The following is a 19,932-nucleotide window of genomic DNA, read 5'->3' as shown; positions in this document are numbered from 1 at the left end:
GGCAAAAAAGAGATGCCCATTTTCCTTCCGTGTTTTTCTTTGCCAGGAGAAAGAGAGACAAATAATTATTTTGCCTTTAAGGCACTGATTCTGAGTGTTAGATTAAATAGACAGATTGTTGACCACATGTGACTTAAACAGTTTTGTTGGTTATTTTACCAAGCTTTGTTTCACTGTTTGCTTGAAGAAAGCTATGCTGTGGATAAACCTTAGGTAGATCAACAGTGACATGTATTGCACTCTACATTGTTTCTACCACAACATTACTTGGTGGTCTTGACTTTGAAAAATGTAATTTAACTTCTAAGAGCACAGATCAGATTCATGTATTCTTAAATATAAAACTAGTTTTGACCTACCCAAGAGGTACAGAAAAATAATGATCACAAATGGAAGAATAAACTTGCCCTATTTGTTGTTCTGTGTTCCTTTTAGGAAATTCATCTGTAGCATAGAGGTGGGCAGTTGATCAACCCATTTTCTTTCTTGTGTGATGTATCAGAATTTGAGAATGTCAGTCTGTTAACCAAGATTTATGTTGGGATCAGTGCTTTGAGGATATCATCATATCATCAGTATTTAGATGTTGTAAGTTTTCTCCAGGCCAGATGAAAAGGCACAACAACCTATTGCTCAACTAATTCAGGAACATGATGGAAAAATAGTTTGATTTGGGCCAAGCTCAGGTCAAATAACTTATAGGCAGACATGGCTGAGTTCGTTCAGTGTGGGTTTTTTTGTTTTTGTTTTTCAAAGAAGCAGACTTTCTAAGATTAGAATCAACATTACTAGTGGAAGCAGGAAAATTAGGAGTAGACCATTAGGTGTAAGATCAAAATACAGCTGCTTCTGTTGTCAGAGCTATCAGGACAGAATGGTGCTCATTTTTTCTCAGGTACTGCTTCTGCATAGTTGTATCAGCAAGTTATATCAACAAAGGAGAGACTAAGAATATATACATGCAATTCCACCATCAGCCAAAAAAGCCACATAAGTCTTTCACATTCTCAAATAACATTCATGATAGGGAATAGTATTCTTTACTGTACTTCTCAACCCTGTCTCTTTCATTTTCTAAGTTCATTTGCTCTTTTAATACTTGCTCAGCAGAAGAGGATGGAAACATGAGAATTCTCATATAGAATCACTGTGCTTTTTTCCCCTTGATACCAATAGGCTTTAGTGTGTGTATTATACACGCACATATATGCATATGTTGTATGTATTTAATATTTAGGATAGTACTCCATGGGTTTTTTTAAAGTTTTATTTATCTTTTTTTAAAGATTTTATTTATTTATTCATGAGAGACACACAGAGAGAGAAAGAGAAGCAGAAACACAGGCAGAGGGAGAAGCAGGCTCCATGCAGGGAGCCTGATGTGGGACTCGATCCCAGGACTCCAGGATCACACCCTGGGCCAAAGGCAGGTGCTAAACCGCTGAGCCACCCAGGGATCCCATAAGTTTTATTTATTTTTTTTAAGATTTTATTTATTCATTTGTGAGAGAGCACTAGAGAGAGAGCAAGCACAAGTGGGGGGCAGAGGGAGATGGAGAGGGAGAATCAGGCTCCCCACTGAGCAGGGAGCCCAATGTGGGACTCAATCATGATCTGAGCCAAAGACAGAGGCTTAACCGACTGAGCCACCCAAGTGCCCCATGAAGTATAATATTCTTATTTTTAAAATGGTAACGTGACATCTACAATTTATAAATGGTTGTACGAATAAACATCCCTTGCAACTGCTACCCACGAGTTTAAAAAAAAAAAAAGGTGGAAGAATTTGACTAGCATGTTAAAGGTCTTGTGGGTGGGTCCCTTGGTAGTCACAACCTTCTCCCCATACTTGTCCTGTCTCTTCTGAGAAAGCTCTAGCTTTACTTTTTAGGTAATCATTTCCTTGCTTTTCTATATAGTCTTACCACTTGAGTGTGCAGCTGTATGCACTAGATACATCTAAATAGTTTAGTGTATGTTTAGCAACTTTTTATAAATGGAGTCATACTTCCATTGGTGCTTCTTCCATTTGTTATCCATGTGGTTGAATGTAGCTACAGTTTGTTAATTTTCATTGCTTTGTAGTATTCTGTTATGTAAACATACCACAGTTTATTTATCTCTTCTGTTGTGTTGGATGTCTGGATTGTCTGCACTTTGTACCTACTACAGATAGTGTTGATATAACTATTCTTAGGCTATCTTTTGGTGCACATAGGACGTGTATTTCTGTTGGATATAGTCCTAGTTAGTAACTATTAATGATGTGACAGTGGACAACTAAACTACCTTTTTCTGAATGCAATTTAATGAGCCAGTAATTTAATGAAGGAAAAAAAACACTCTTTTGGTTATTTTAGGGTGGTAGGTACTGTCTAGACAAAGTGATGGCGACTTCCATCCAGGTAAATAAAAAATAAAGTATCCAGGATTTTACCTTTGTTTAAGATTCATATCTGCAAGCATGTTTCATCGAGAAAATAAAACATTTTAGCTTTTAAACAACCTCTAGTATTATTTCTAGGATTCTAAAATTAACATGGTGGAGATCCCTGGGTGGCTCAGTGGTTTGGCGCCTGCCTTCAGCCCAGGTCATGATCCTGGAGTCCCAGGATCGAGTCCCACATTGGGCTCCCTGCATGGAGCCTTCTTCTCCCTCTGCCTGTGTCTCTCCCTCTCTCTCTATCATGAATAAATAAATAAAATCTTTAAAATAAATAAATAAATAATAAAATTAATAGGGTGAAACAGAACAGAGAATGTATCTTACTTTCTTCTATGTTCTTCACGAAGACCATGGCACTGCTAAAAAGGTGTTAAGTCCCCACTAAATATGTATTTCCTCAGTAAGTAGTGTTTGGAGTAAAATTATTTGTATAAATAGGTATAATTTGCAAGGTACAGGCCCCTAAAAAGGATGCAGGAGTAGGTTGGTTTTACTTAAAACTGCTTCTGTTTTGAAAGCCTTTTTCCTGAAACATAAAATAATAGTTTGGATGAGTCAGTGCAATAATGTGCTTTCTCCATAGTTTTTCCTACTATATTCTTCACTTGTCCTCAGTACAACTAATATTAGTGTACTTCTGAGGTAATTTTTTTAAAGATTTATTTATTTATTCATTCATTCATGATAGACATAAAGAGAGTGAGAGAGAGAGAGAGGCAGAGACACAGGAGGAGGGAGAAGAAGGCTCCATGACGGGAGCCCGACGCGGGACTCGATCCCGGGACTCCAGGATCGCGCCCTGGGCCAAAGGCAGGTGCCAAACCACTGAGCCACCCAGGAATCCCCTGAGGTAATTTTTTAAAAATGATAATATGGTTCCTTTGTTTGCCTTTCGAAATGGAAGACAAAATAGACAGTACAGTATGATGCAACTGAATCACTTGTGATAGTCCTATGTTTCAGAGCATGTCTTTTAGGGCTTGTCCTGATTTCACCAGTAAGGTCAGATTATGGTAGATTGATTTCAGTATCTTCCTGTTTTTATGGGTTTCATTCTAAAGCTTCAGCGGAAGAGTCAAAATGTTTGTCACACTATTCTTGGTTAGCTGAAGTCTTGTTCCTGTTTATAGGAAATGACCATTGGTCTAATGCAGTTAGCACGAACACTTTATAACTCATCCAAGAACTATTCTAAGTGGTGAGGAAAAGGCAGTTTAATTTAAAAATTACTTATCCAGGTTCAGGCGGGGAGAAAACACTGCTGCTTGTGAATTCAGCATCCAATCACACCACAATTCATTTTTCTTCTTTGCTACAACAGATGTGTTTGAATTCTTTCTTGCAATGAAAAGATTCTTTTGTCTTCCTTAGGGATTGTAACTTCAAAAGGCGCTCTTAAATATATTACTACCTTATTTAAACTATTTACTTCCAAGATGTGCAGTACTTTGCACAAAGAATAAGTCACCAATCCCCTGGGCGCACAAAAGGAAAATGCTCTGCTGAGTTTCCTGTTTTATTTTGTTTTTCTGTGGTAGGTTTATGACTTGATGCCCAGATTTTTTATAGATTCACCTCTCACAGGACACAGTTCCCTTTAATGTGTTTTCCATGCGTATGGAAAAAAACAGTGTGTTAGTATCTTAGTCTGTCCAGGTTACTTATAATGAAATATCATAAACAAGGTGTATAAACAGCAGAGATTTACTCCTCACAGTTCTGGAGGCTGGGAAGTCCAAGATCAAGGCTCTGGCAGATTCATTGTCTGGTGAGGGACTCCTTCCTCATTCATAAACAGTTTTCTTTTTGCTATCACCTCTCGTGGCAGAAAGGTGGGTCTCGGGCAGCCCAGGTGGCTCAGCGGTTTAGCGCCGCCTTCAGCCCAGGGCATGATCCTGGAGACCCAGGATCCAGTCCCACGTCGGGCTCCCTGCATGGAGCCTGCTTCTCCCTCTGCCTGTGTCTCTGCCTCTCTCTTTCTCTCTGTGTGTGTCTCTCATGAATAAATAAATAAAATATTTAAAAAAAGAAAGAAAGAAAGAAAGAAAGAAAGAAAGAAAGAAAGAAAGAAAGAAAGAAAGAAAGGTGGGTCTCTCTAGGGCACTAATCCCATTCATATGGTTCTACTCTCATGACCTGCTCACCTTCCAAAGGCCTTACTTCCCAATACCATCTTCTTAGGGGTTAAGATTTCAAAATACAAAATTTGGGAGATACAACCATTCAGACCATAGCAGCTAGCAAACACGAGTAAAAATTTTATTTTTACTACTTGGCTTTCTCCTGGTATGTGAGCACAAGCTTTGTTAAAGTGCTCCTATGAGTCAAGTGAAAATGGCTTTAATTGATATCTTTGTGATGTCAAAATTTTTTTGACAATTTACTGTTTTTATTCGTCTGGGATAAAACAAATGTAAGATTTCATTTTATGAAATTAAAAGATTCTAAAATCAAAGAATTAGGAAAGTTGTTAAGAAAAGTTGCCAGTGTCTGTGTTGGTGTTACAGAGTTGTGGTGGTATAGCATGTGTAGGGAGGTCTGTGAGTAGAGGAATGCAATAATAAAAGTGGTATTTAAAGGAATTTAAAGGAGACTTTCCAGCCACAGGTCAAAGTCAGGAACATCTGCCCTTTTGTGAAGTTGTTCCAGACTGCTATGGTTATAGCAGATTTCCAGCCTCTGTGAATAATTACACAGTATATAAGCAAGAATGGATGAGTGGGTCAGAATAAAATGCTTTTAGCAGCAAATATAGAATAATTTACTGATAGAAAAGCAATGATCGAAATTCACATGAAAAAAAATCTTGGATATGGTTTCTTCCCTGGAGTTAGAACTTTTAATATGTTAATGTAAATTTTGAGAGTACAGGAAGAGCCTTATATTTCAAAGGATGCTAAGGTTTTACGGAACAGAGTTTGAGAAATATTGAGTTAAACTATAGCGTAATGTATTTAGGTTAGAGATAATTGAAAGTTAGAACATACACCAGCAGTGTGTAACAAGAATAAGTATGAGTCTACTTTTGCATATCCTCAAAAACAGAACACAGTTATCTATATTTTACTCCCTCTAAAACTGATTCTCAACAGAGGCTTCCCTTGACAAGGTGGTAGCAGAGTCTCAGTTGGATTTTGTCAACTGTTTTTTCTGCATCTGTTGAGATGATTATGGTTTTCTTTTATGAGTTTGTTAACATAATGAATTCCAGTGATAGGTTTTATGATGTTAAGCCAACCCTACATTTCTGAGATAAATCCCACTTGATTATGATGTACTATCCTTTTAATATTAAAATATCCTTTTAATACTATCCCTTTGGGGATCCCTGGGTGGCGCAGCGGTTTGGCGCCTGCCTTTGGCCCAGGGTGCGATCCTGGAGACCCGGGATCGAATCCCACGTCGGGCTCCCGGTGCATGGAGCCTGCTTCTCCCTCTGCCTGTGTCTCTGCCTCTCTCTCTCTCTCTCTGTGACTATCATAAATAAATAAATTAAAAAAAACTTTAATACTATCCCTTTAATATCCTTTTAATTTAAGACTTGATTTGCTAGAATTTTTTATTTAGAATTTTTGTTTCTAAGTTCATAAGGGATATCAGTTTTTAAGTTTCTCTCTTTTTTCTTTAAAGTTGGTCTCAGAGAGAGAGAGAGCAAGCACAAGCAGGAGGGACAGAGGGAGAGGGAGAGAGAATCTCAAGCAGACTCCTGGCTGAGCACAGAGCCCAACTTGGGGTGTGATCTCACTACTCCAAGATCACAACCTCAGCTGAAACTGAGAGTTGGATGCCTAACTGCACCACTCAGGCCTCCCAGTTTTTAAGTTTCTCTTACAGTAATATCTTTGTTTGATTTTTGATGTCATTGTATTGCTGGCCTAATAGAATGAGTTAGAAGTATTTCCTCCTCTGTTTTTTAGAGTAGTTTGTGTAGAATTATTATTTCTTCATTAAGTGCTTATGAGAATTTACCCTGAAGCCATCTGGGCTTGGGATTGTCTTTTCTGGAAGGTTGTAAACTATTATTTCCTGAACAGATTACAGTTTACATCATTACCCTCAATTCCAGTAATTGATTATTCCAGTAACTGATTATTATAATTCCAATGCCATAAAGTCGATTTTAGTTTTCATCTTTTCCATATTTTGTAACCCCCTTCTCTGACAATGAAAAATCTGCCTCCTATTATCTTTACTATATTTATTTATTTGATTAACTCCCCTCTATGTAGTAACCAATCTCCTTTGCCAGTTTTGCCCCCTTCCCCACATGAATGCCTTCTTCATCCCACTTGGGTTCTGTCACCGTACTATGGGTTGCAGCTGCTACCTTCTCCCCAGCCCCCCTCCACACCTCCTTTGGATGCCGTCCTCAACCCACCTAGGCTTTGATGCCTGTGCCAGACTTCTCCATTACTTGGACATTTCCTTTTTTTTTTTTTTTAATTTTATTTATTTATTCATGAGAGAGAGAAAGAAAGAGGCAAAGACACAGGCAAAGGGAGAAGCAGGCTCCATGCAGGGAGCCTAATGTGGGACTTGATCCCAGGATCCCAGAATCACCCCCTGGGCTGAAGGCAGGTGCTAAACCACTGAGCCATCCAGGGATCCCAACTTGAACATTTCCTACTTTCTCTTCTCATTTACTTGTGAAATTGTTCCCGCCGTCTGAGTCCATTTTATTCCATTTAATCTCCATGTTGTCTAATACATAATTGACAATAAATAAATACTTAATAACACTAAAAAGAATTACATTTTTAAGTGGACACATGGTATATCAACACTCTAAAAAAGGTGTTAGTATTTAGGGAGGTGCCATTATCTTCCTCATTTTACACATGAGGAAATGAAGTGCACACACAGAAAATTCATACAAAGTCATGTAGCTAATAACTGGTGGAGATGGAATTTAGCTACTGTGCTTCCAGAAAGCAATAGTGCCAAGACATATGAAAATTTCTAATACGTAGTGAGCCACAGTAAATAATAATCCATTTTGATGTGCAAAGTGATTAACTATAATAATCTGAATCACTATTGCCAGATCTGTGGCATAGAGTCATGATACTGCCCAATAAGAGTGGGAAAGATGATGATGTGTTTTTAGCTTGAATACAAATTAGAAGTAATTTTTCTTACTAGGCAGAGTTTAAAATCCTCTCTATTTATTTTGGATTGGTAAAGGAGACATTTTTATGTAGAAAGAAGACACAGACTCAGATATAGGTTATGTGCTTAAATCTAAAAGGAAATTTCAGATGAGAAAAGATGTTTCCAGTCAATAGAGGATGAGAAAAGGAATTAATGGTACCCTAGAGATAAAAGAATAAACCAAGGACATCAGAGCTGGAGAAAGTGGCCCAGTGGATGCAAAGAGAACAATAAAGACTTGACAAGCATCTATCATTCCAGTTCAGCATTTAATAACAGCCCTAAGCCCATGGATCCATTAATGTTGTGATGAATCTGTGAACTTGGCACATGATAGGTGCTCGGTGTATGCTTGTTGAATTGATTTGACAATCCTTTAAAAGCTTAAGTTGGATTTCCAGTTAAAGGCACAAATCTAAAATAAAGAGGAAAAGGAAGACAACAGCCTCCAAATTTTGAAGCCTGGAAAGCATATAGTTACTGATTTAGCAGACTAGAGAAAGCAATCCTAAACTGGCAGTAAGGAAAGCTGAACAGAAACTTAATTTACATTGCAAAATCCCCTAAGACACAGGTATCTCTGGAAGGCAAGGGTGAATATGGGGTTAAGGCTTCTCTGACAGTGTGTTAATGAAGCAATTATTCTTTTATTCCTTTCCCACTTTGCACAGCAACTTCCCCTGACCTTCTCAGCTCTCAGACTGCTGGCTGTCAACCAACATGCAGCTGACAGAAAAATAGAAATCTTCTCTGGGGGAGAGAAAAGAACTAAGATCCTGACATCAGGAAGTCCCCAAGGAAGAGAACTAAGATCTTGACATTGAGAGTCTCCCAAGGAATAGGCCCAGCTAGATTGCCCTATAATGAAGACTACAGTAAACAAGCTACACATACATGCACAGAGTTTGTAATCTGCTTACTGGTGGACAGCTTTTGGTTTGAGCAAGCAGCCAGGGAATACCAAAAGAACAAGGAAAGCCTCTGCTGTGAGTGAGTGGAATGTTGAGAAAATAAGAGAAGTTGTTACATTGATAAAAGAAAAACAAGGTATTATGTTTAAAAAAGAAACTTAAAGAACAAAGAAACAAGCATTTAGAAATGAAGATAGCAGATATAAAGGAAGTTTGAATGAACTAGAAGATCAATACAGAAGGTAGAATTTAGGAAATGTGTCAGGAAGTAGAAGAGAAAAAAATAAGAAAATAAGACAACCAATCCAGAAAATTCAATACCTAAATAATAGGGTTTCCAGAAAGAGGACACAGAGAAAATAGAGGGCAGGAAATTAAGGAAAGTAATATAGAAAGTAATTCAAGAAAATTTCTTGGAACTGGGCATACTTACCCAGCACAGTGGTCTAAAATAGACCCACATTATCTCCTATCATGGTGTTTCAAAGCACTGCGAAAAAAGAGAAAAATTCTACAATCTCCAGAGGGGGAAAGGGAAAGAGATCAAGAATCAGAATGGCACCAAATCTTCAAAATATAACAGAAGCTGCAAGAAATGTAACAATGTCTTCAAACTTCTGAAGGAAAGTCATTCTAATTTCAATTCCATTCCCATCCAAAGTGTGAGGGGAGAATGAAGATCTCCAAAAATCTATTTCCCTTGCACCCCTTCTCAGGAAGCTAACGGGGGAATGTGTCCCACCAAAACAAGGAGTAAAACCTAGGATCCAAGAAACAGAGGAGAGTCTGTAGGATGGATTGATTGAAGACCTCAAGGTGACAGCTGTGCCTAGAAAGTGACATGTCCAGGATGAAGCACATCACAAGTTTCCAGGAAGGACATCTTCAGGAAGTCAAAATTGATGGATTGCCTAATTTGAGTATCTCAAGAGAAAACCTGAACTCTTTGGGGAGGATTTGGATTAAATAAGCAACAAGCCCATCAAGAAGTAAGGAAATCTATGAAAAGACCATTGTCAAATTAAGAGAAAACTAAAAAGTTATGCAGGGCTTATTAAAATTAAGCATTTGTACTCATCAAAAACAAGTGAAAAGATAGAATCTTGAGGAGGTATTCATAATAAACATAAATGACAAATACTGAGAATATATAATGAACTCCTAAAAATCAATAAGAAGACTACAAACAACCCAATAAAAAGTGGGCAGGAAATCTGAAGAAGTATTTCACAGAAGAGGAAATTCATGTAGCCAATAAATGCAAAGAGATGGTCAGACTTACTGATGAGAAGGAAAATGCAAATGAAGACCGTAATGATACAGCCATTTCATTGACGAAAATTCAAAAGACTGATAATACCTGCAGCCTGGTTGGCTCAGTGGTTCAGCGCTGCATTCAGCTCAATGTGTGATCCTGGAGACCCAGGATTGAGTCCCATGTCAGGCTCCTTGCAGAGAGCCTGGGCTTCTCCCTCTGCCTGTGTCTCTGTCTCTCTCTCTCTCTCTGTATGTCTTTCATGAATAAATAAATAAAATCTTTAAAAAAAAAAAAAGACTGATAATACCGAGTGTTGGATAAGACGTAGACTCATAAAATCTTTTTCGTGTTGCTGGTGAGATTAAAAAAATTAAAATGCTTTAGCATTACCTTCCATAGTTGGAGAAAAAAAAATACTTTGTGACCCAGCAATCTTCTTTCAAGTGGAAAAAGAAAGTTAGAATATATAAAATAAGAGAAATGCACAAGAAGTTTCATTATAGCCCTCTTCAGCAAAATAATCCAAAAACTGCCTTTCAGTGAGAGAGTGGATAACAATTTACAGCAGTCAAAACAAATAAATGTATGAATGAAACTTTATCCTGAGATTTCATCGTAAGTGAAAAAGTAATGCAGTACTTGGCTGGTTCAGTAGAATGTGTGACTCTTCATCTCAGGGTTGAGTTTGAGCCCCATCTTGGGTGTAGAGATTACTTAAAAATAAAAAAATCTTTAAAAAATTTATTTAAAAAGATTTTATCATAAATGAAAAAGTAATTTAGTAATTTTCAAATATATACACCATAATGTACTTTATATAAAATTTAAATTTTTTAAAAATCCTCTTGCTTTTGGGCAGCCTCAGTGGCTCAGCGGTTTAGCGCCACCTTCAGCTCAGGGCCTGATCCTGGAGACCCAGGATGGAGTCCCACGTCAGGCTCCTAACATGGAGCCTGCTTCTCCCTCTGCCTGTGTCTCTGCCTCTCTCTCTCTCTCTCTCTGTGTGTGTCTCTCATGAATAAATAAATCAAATCTTTAAAAAAAAATCCTCTTGCTTTCTGTTTATTTATTACTCATATATTCTTTTACTTTTCTTCTTGTGGTTATCCTAGAGATTATACCTTGTATACTTGACAAATTAGGATTTTCATGTTTTCCTGAGCAATTCAAAGACTTTAGAATACTTAAATCCCATTTATCACCCTTCCTACTTATTTACCCCTGTTGTCATATATTTTAATTTTATGTTTTTAATCCCGCAAAACATTACTGTTTTTTTCGGCAATCAGTATTGACTTAGTTTACTTACATATTTATCTGGGGTTTTTTTTGTTCTTCATGCCTCTTTACATTTCCTAATTTCCCTGAAATAATTTTCCTTCGGGATGAGCACACTTTAATTCTCTTAGTTTTTGTCTGAAATACATTTATTTTACTTACTTTCTTGATCATTACTTTCTTCTGGGAATAAAATTCTAGGTTGAGATTTCTTTTCTTCTCTCTCTTTTTTTTAAAGATTTTATTTACTCATGAGAGACAGAGAAGCAGAGACATAGGCTGAGGGAGAACCAGGCCCCCTGCAGGGAGTCTGATGAGGGGGTATGGGGGGGAACCAATCCCCAGACAGGGATCACGTCCTGAGCTAAAGGCAGATGCCCAACCACTGAGCCACTCAGGCATCCCAGAGATTTATTTTCTTTTTGCAGGGGATCCCAGGGTGGCGCAGTGGTTTGGCGCCTGCCTTTGGCCCAGGGCGCGATCCTGGAGGCCCAGGATCGAATCCCATGTCAGGCTCCCAGTGCATGGAGCCTGCTTCTCCCTCTGCCTGTGTCTCTGCCTCTCTCTCTCTCTCTCTCTCTGTGACTATCATAAATAAAAAAAAAAAAAGTTTATTTTCTTTTTGCACTTCAAAAGTGTTGTTTCTTTGTCTTACAGCTTCCATCACTCCTGTTTTATTGAATATTCCTTTAAAGACATTATTTTCATTTTTCTCTTGCTCTTTGTCCTTAGTGTTCAGTAGGTATACTCTGATGTATCTAGATGTGTGTGGGGGAGGGGAGTAGAGGCTTGGTATATTTAATTTTTAGAAAAATTTAAATAATTACCTACTTAAATATTATTGCTATCCAATTTTCCTTCTCCCCCTTGTGTCCTCTGTATTTCCTACAAAAAGAAATCTACAAGAAAGTGCAGAAAATATTGTATTCATTTTTCTTTTCCTTATTTCATTTAGGATATTTTTATCTGAGTTTTCTTTCAATTCACTAATTCTCTTTTCAGTTTTGTTTAATCTGTTTTAGATTTGTTCATTGGGGTCTTAATAAAATACTGTTTTTAAGTTTTAGATTTTTTTTTATTCTTTCTGATAGCTTCATTTGTTTACCAAAATTCTCCATCTTGCTTTATTTCTTTGAACATATTAAGCATAATTATTTTAAAGTCTGTATCTGGTAACTCCCTTATCTTGATCCTCTACTGTCTGTTATTTATCTTGGTTTTTCATTATGTTGTTATATACTTGATTATCCTTGATCGAATGCCAGGCATTTTAAATGAAAGCATGTAAAGATACTTTGAGGTCTAAGATGAGGTCATCTCACTCCAGTGAAGATTTGAGTTTGTATCCAGAAGACTTGTAAGGGCATCAGCAAAATTAGATCACCTTAATCCCTTAAAGGATCGAGAAAATCTCAACTGAGCTTCATTCTCTGTAAGGGATCTTCTATTTCTAGTCCACTCTTTACCCCTAGGGTTTAGGTTTTAATTATCTCAATCTAAAACCTGGGAGTGACATCCTCCTCCTTGCTGAACACTGAACTTCAGTGTTGTCTCCTTGGCCCTATGAGTCTACCAGCAGCTTTGTTAATCTCTTCATCACCTCTTCCAAAGTAAGCAGATGACTAAGGTGAAGACAACTCAAATTTCTGCTTCACCTCTCAAGGTTTCTTGTCCCTGATCCTGAACTCACAATTCTTTACTGTTTTGTTATCTTTCTGATAATTTTAAGTATATTATATATATAGTTTTTTTCTCTAGCATTTCAACTTGTTTTCAGTGAAAGGACTGGTCCAGATTACAAAATTTACCTCCAAAATGAACTATGTAGGAATACATGTAGAGGCAACAAAGTTATATAAAAATGAAAATAAGGAAATGACCAACACAAGATTCAGAACTATGGTTCACTGAGATAAAGGAATACTGAAAAATGAATTGGTTGTAAATGTGGAGAACATTGTTAGATAAAGCTCCTTTTTCAGGTGTCAGTTCAAGGGAGCTAATCACATTATTAAAAACAGCTAATTGAATAAATAAAAAAGGGTCATGCATAGCCCAGTGAAGCATGTGTCACGAATTACCATTAATCCTATTCTATATACCTCAGCTTCAATAACAAAGAAAATTATGTAGGAAAGGAAATATAATCATAATTTATCAGTGTGGCACAGGTGAGGATAATCTAAATACTGAATAATGACCTCACTAAAATTATGATAGGCTAAACTTGGAGATTAAAAGTGTATTTTTGAGGGGTGCTTGGGTGGCTCAGTTGGTTGAGCATCAGACTCTTGATTTCAGCTCAGTTCATGATCTCAGGGTGTGGGATCAAGCCCTGCGTTGGGCTTTGCACCCAGCATGGTGAGTGTTTGAGATTCTCTCTCTCTCACTACCCCTCTCCCCACTCATGCTCTCCCTCTCTCTATCTAAAATAAATAAATAAAATCTGTTTTTAAAAAGTGTGTATTTGTGCAGTGGAGCAGGAAATAAATAATATCTTCAAGTTCTATGTCAGGAAATTAGTGCATAATGCCTAAAGTGAAAAAGTCACAAAATGATATTTGTTTTTTTGGTTTTTTTTTTTTAATTTTTTTTTTTATTTATTTATGATAGTCACACAGAGAGAGAGAGAGAGAGAGGCAGAGACATAGGCAGAGGGAGAAGCAGGCTCCACGCACCGGGAGCCCGACGTGGGATTCGATCCCGGGTCTCCAGGATCGCGCCCTGGGCCAGAGGCAGGCGCCAAACCGCTGCGCCACCCAGGGATCCCTACAAAATGATATTTGGAACTAAGAAAGTAAATAGCATGGGCAGTCCCAGTGGCTCAGAGGTTTAGCACTGCCTTCAGCCCAGGGCCTGATCCTGGAGACCCAGGATGGAGTCCCACGTCAGGCTCCCTGCATGGAGCCTGCTCCTCCCTCTGCCTATGTCTCTGCCTCTCTCTCTCTGTCTCTCATGAATAAATAAATAAAACCTTAAAAAAATTAAATAAATAAATAAATAAATAAATAAATAAATAAATAAATAAAAGTAAATAGCAATCTGCTGCAAGAATCCAAAATGGTTGACTGGAGGTGTGTTGGATTGGGAGTGAGAAATCAAGTTGATATTTATTACTAAGTTTTTAGAGCTAGTTGACCCTTTGTTAATAAAATCTGTAACTTTATTAAAATTAAATGTTTTTAAAAGCTATCAGAGCTAATTAAAAATATCAGAAATGTATAGTAGCAAAATGGAATACTTGAAGATATTTTGCCTAATATTTACCATATCATTTGATTTATTATTTCAACCATTTGGCTTTCATCCAATTCCTTTGCCATTTTCCACATGGGAAAGGCATAGTGTGCCTGCTTTTAATTTTGAAAAAGACAAGGAAAGAAAGAGAAAAATAAAAACTTTAAAAAGTGTGTGCTGTCCATCCGCAGGATTTTTATAGATTGATGGCTGTATGTGCATAGTCCTAAAATTCTGAAAAAGGCTAAACTTTTATTTGGAAATTATAAGCTGAAAAGATGGCTTAGCTATTGTACTAATTAAAAGGGAAAGCTACATAAAAAAGGTTAAAAAACATATTATTTGATAAACTGAAAACTAGAATAATTATTGTCCAAATGATGTGACTTAAATACTGTGAAAGATGAGGATTTCTGCAAAACTGTAAAAAAAAATTTTTTTTTAAATCCTGCTCTACACTTCTGATAAAAAAATGTGCTTTTGTTCAGGCATGTTTATTAGTTGCCTAGGCTGAATTTTTGGTTCTGTCTGTTAGTCATAGGCTGTGTGTTTTGTCTTCTAGTTACTATGTATCAAGCTTGGCACTGAAATAAAGCTTTCTAGATTTTAGACCTGAGGATGAGGCACAGCACAACTCAGAATCCTTCTTTGGCCACTGATCTTACATCCAATCTGAAACAAAAGTGTTTATAACAAACAGTAAAAATTGAGTTTGTACAGAACTTCAATTTTTTTATACTTTTGTTTTGCCAACTCTAAAATGGGAATAATTATTCTGGCTCACCTGTTAGGGTTGCTCCAAAAAGGAATTAAGGTGATCAGTTGTCAAAGACATCACCTTAAAAAAGAAAAACACAAAAGAAGGACTATTTGATTGTGAGATAGTATAAGCACAAAGGAAAAGTGACATTGAATTTCATTTCAAGGTAATAACAGGATTATATCCACTTTTCAGTGTCTACATGAGTAGGTATTATTTAAGGAAAAGGAATGAACCATGTGTCTTATATATATAAGCTTTTACATATTTTCAAGTCTTGTGATATTTACTAGATATTTGTTATCTACTAGCTCTGTGTAAAATACAAAGTATCTGTATGTTTTTGTGTTGACATATCCACAAAGCCCTAATTCAGGATTTTAAGCCAAAGAAACAGCTAGCTACGTTTAGCTTCCGCCAAAGTAAATGAATATAGAACATATTTTGCCAGTGTCATAAGCAATGAGTTGACAAGCCCCATGACATTTTTTGGTTACATGTTTTGAGTGACCACATTTTGAATTACAAGGCTAACGAACCTCATGGCCATAAAAAGTTCTAACACTCCCACCCTATTAGATATTGCATTTATATCTAGCTTATTCATTTCTGCCTCCACATTGGGTAACTAGGGAAACAATGATGTCACTGCTCAGAGTGGTACTTAGTAACTTCCATATTTGGGCTCATGATTTGGGAAGCCTGCAGTTATTTAATAAGTCTCACCTCCACCTCTGTAATAAATTCATGCAACTTTTATTTTTCTGAGGAGAAAGTGAGGAAAGCAGAATCATTCTGTATAAGTATTGTTTGAAAGAGAATATGTATTCTAAAGTATCCTGTTTCTGAAAAATCATCTGGCATTGGCAGCAAATGTTTTTTAATAGATGTTGATAACAGCCAATTGTGTGACCCAAATTGATGTGTCCTCCCCTCCCCTGACCGTGTTCCTTTGAGCAGTTGTCCTTCCACTGGCATTTACTTCCATTGGCCACCATTCTTTACCTACCACCTTACTTTTGTTTTGAGAAGCTGGATCTCTATCGTGATCTTCTTCCTGTAATCTTCTTTCAAATTCCATCACAGTAGTTAAAAAGAAAAAAAAAAGTTTTTAGAAATAAACAGTGACTGGGTATAGCCCTGGGCCTACTACCCTCAAATTATAGAGATAAGTTGGCAATCTTTTCAGTGAAATAAATAAACGGACACCCAGTATAGCTCAGCTATCGCTTGCCTAATATGTTTGTGTTCTTAGTTGCCAAAATCATTTCACTCCCCTTTTTTTCCTCAAAGTTACTACAACCTCCTTCTACTCTCCTTCAGCTTTTGACCTGACAGTATAATTCATTGAGGAACTTGAAGCAACCAGACATGAATTCCATTATTTCCTCACCATCTAAACCACCAAACTTATCTTCCTCCAAATTTGTCTTTTCTTCCACCTCCCTGAATGAAGCGTACCTATTCTGGCTAACGGCCAACCTGATACTTGGGCTCAAGATCCTCATTCTCATTTGCAGCTTTCCCTTCTTTCCCTGCCTACTAGACATTTTCATCATCCCCATGGTCTGCTCTCTCCTGGTTTTTCAGAAGCCTTTCCCTGACCCTACATATCACTCTAGCTCCTCGCCCATTCCTCTTCTTCCCAGTCACTGGCAAATAGGATGTATTGAAAATAGGAGAGAGTAGTCAGTTGTGTTGAATGCTGCTGAAGAGTCCAGGGTCCACAGTTTTACTGGCTCCATTTCCACATCTCCTGTTGTGGGTCCTTGTAAGTCCCATCTGTTGTGGGACTCCTTGTAAGGGTCCCCCAGAACCCCATCTGTCACATCCCGTGTACCTTTACCTTCTTGGCAGTGTTCAGTACAACTGAATCTTCTCCTTAAAAACTGCTTCCCCCAAAAGCAGAGCTTGAGACAAAGACTTATATGCAGACTTGTTAATTTGGGGGAAGATTCCAGGGAGCTCACATGGTGGATGACAGACAAGGAGAAAAAGCAAACAACATTGTGTTCTGGGGTTGGCCATGGCTATAGATGACTGATGCAGCCAGTGCTTGATTCAGAAGACTCTGATTTATAAAACCTTGAAGAGTCTTATAAAATATGCCTCAGAACTGTCTGCTTCAGGGATGAGAGAGGAAGCATGTGTCTCACATCTCTTCCCCTCCAGCTCAGGGGTGGGACCTCACATGTGTTATCTTACCAGTCCCCACAAAGTGCCAAATGGGTTCCTATTCTATGGGCTAGAGAAGCTCCAAGGTAGGAAGAGGGAGGTACCTGGTTTCCACCTGGTGTACCTGTCTGGTTGCAAAGGCTTTACCGCTTTCTTGGGGCGCACCTGGGCAGTACAGTCAGTTAAGCATCCAGTTCTCGGTTTCAGCTCAAATCATGATCTCAGGGTTGTGAGATCGAGCTACATGTCAGCTCTGCTCAGCACAGAGTCTGCTTAAGACTGTCTTCCAGGCAGCCTGGGTGACTCAGCGGTTTAGCGCTGCCTTCGGCCCAGGGCGTGATCCTGGAGACCCGGGATCAAGTCCCGCATCGGCCTCCCTGCATGGAGCCTGCTTCTCCCTCTCCCTGTGTCTCTGCCTCTCTCTCTCTCTCTCTCTCTCTCTGTCTCTCATGAATAAATAAATAAATAATCTCAAAAATTATTTTAAAAAAATGAAATACACATACACACACACACACAAGACTGTCTCCCTCTGCCCTTCTCCCCGACCTCCCACATTCTCTCTCTCTGAAAAAATAAACAATCTTAAAAAAAAAGCTCTCGTGGGACTTGTCATTGCAGCAGTGATTTAAGTCAACATTGGGGCTGAGAAGATGTAAAGGAGTCATAAGCTTCCTGACACCACACTTATCAAGTACCTGTCCATCTTATTTTCTGATTTCTCTACTTCACATCCTGATGTTGACATTCCCCATGGCTCTATACTGGAGTTGCTGGTATTTTAAAAATCGAAGCACTTTCTAGGTGACCTTATTCATCCCCATAAATGTAAATATCATTTATTTGACTTCCAAATCGAGCCCTAGAACTTCAGACTGGTGTATTTAATTATGTGCTTGTCTCATTCCATCTCATCATTTAGGGAATTATTGTAACATTAATACCCTTGTAATCATTATCCATATCAAGAAATAGACCTTACTGTGTTTCTCCAACCCTATCATGCCTCCATACTCTCCTCCAAAAGTTATCACTCTCCTGACTTTATAGTAACCTCATGTTTTTATGATGTTATCACTTAAGTGTTCATCTTTAGACTCTGTTGGTTATACCTGCCTGAATTTTTTGAAATATTTTTGTATTTCCTTACAATTTGAAGGACCTGGGCAATTTTCAGCTACAGTGTTCTTAGCAGTCTAGATTTTTTTCATGGTGCGGTTTATCATGTTCTTTTTCTTCTGTATTTCTTGTAAATTGGGTCCAGATATTTGATCAAACTCAGGTTAGATCCCATTAGTAAGATTGCAGCTGGTTTGCTTGTCTCTCTTTTGTAATGATGTCATTGTCTAGGTATGTTAAGTCATAGGGTTATAAATTGGTGATATCCTACTTTAGCCATTTTCATTTTATTATCTGGAATACTTTTTTAAAGAGATGCTTCTTTTATCTACTATTTGATAATTCAGTAGTATAGTTTATATAGGAAAGGCAAGGTTAAATGATTTTCCTTAAATTATCAGTTTTCAAGATAATGAATTGGTTCCCTGTCATCCTCTGGAGGAGATAATTATATTATTATAAGCAAATGAGTTTATATGCATTTGGTAGATTTTAATCCACTGCAATTGTTATATTTATTGAATCTCAAAGTGTCCCATTTGAGGCAATAGAAGCCTCTTTAAGTTGCCTCCTGAGTCCTTTAGATATGACCTCAGTGTTGTTAACTTTCTTACTCTGGTATGACAAGATGTACCAGGTTCATCTTTAACATTTCTTGGCCCAGACTTGGTAGAGTGTTCTGATCACCCATTTCCAAGGCAAGTGCGGGGATGGGTTTCCCCACACCAGCAAACAAGTGTCTAAACACTAGCTGGATGTCCTATAATTCAACTCAACTCTGACAATATCTGCTCAGAGATAGCAGCAGATTCCACAAGACTGCCCTGCCTACCTTCAGATGCCAGTAGCAAGCTCAAGTTGTTAGCTGTGTGTCTGATCCAACTGGCTATAAATCAGAGGTTTCCATGACCATTTCTGCAGGCTCACTTAATTTGCAAGAGTAGCTCACAGAGCTCGGTAAACCCATTTACCAGTTGACTGATTTGTTACTAAAGATACTGAAGGATACAAATCAACAGCCAGATAGAGAGCTACATAGGACAAGGTATGAAAAAAGGATGGGGAGCTTCCATGGGAGCACACCATGTTCATACATTCACATGTTCACAGACCCAGAAGTTCTCCAAACCTTGTCCTTTTGGATTTTTATGAAGGCTTCATTTCATAGGTATGATTGATTAACTTGTTAGCCATTGGCACTCAATCCAACCTCCAGCCCCTCTCCCCTCTCTAGAGGTTGAGGGCTGGGACTGAAAGTTTCAACTCCAGTTATTGAGCTGTTTCCCCTGGCAACCAGCCCCATCTTTAGGTGACCTGGCAGCACTCTAAAAAGTCACCTTATTAACATAACAAAGGCACCTTTATCTCTTACCACTTAGGAAATTCCAAGGGCCTTAGAAGCTCTGTACTAGAAACAGGGACAAAGACCAAATATATATTTCTTATTATAAATCACACTATTGCAGTTGACATCAGCCATTTTTCCAAGAAGCTCTCGTTTCCTTCAGTAGAAAGTGGTATATTAAGACCACAGTCTGGGGGATTGGTCATTGTTTCTAGGCTCTTCAGGGGAGCTAGGAAAAATATGTATTTTTTT

The 19,932-nt window shown here is 37.9% G+C and overlaps 1 long non-coding RNA gene across 2 annotated transcripts in view; it reads left to right on the top strand.

Annotated features, from left to right (window-relative positions):
* LOC129513793 (uncharacterized) overlaps positions 1–10,793 on the top strand; it is a 31,805-nt gene extending 21,012 nt beyond the window's left edge. The window contains exons 4-5 of one of the 2 annotated variants that reach the window (XR_008665301.1): positions 3,135–3,296; positions 8,269–10,793. This is a non-coding gene — a long non-coding RNA (uncharacterized LOC129513793). The remainder of the gene's footprint in view (positions 1–3,134; positions 3,297–8,268) is intronic. The other variant, XR_008665302.1, reaches the window with a different exon arrangement.
* Positions 10,794–19,932: the final 9,139 nt, after the last annotated feature.

This window comes from Nyctereutes procyonoides, unplaced genomic scaffold (genome assembly GCF_905146905.1).
Source record: "Nyctereutes procyonoides isolate TBG_1078 unplaced genomic scaffold, NYPRO_anot_genome, whole genome shotgun sequence".
Lineage (NCBI taxonomy): Eukaryota > Metazoa > Chordata > Mammalia > Carnivora > Canidae > Nyctereutes > Nyctereutes procyonoides.
The sequence above is the reverse complement of the archived record's forward strand: the minus strand, read 5'-3'. Positions and strand labels throughout refer to the sequence as shown.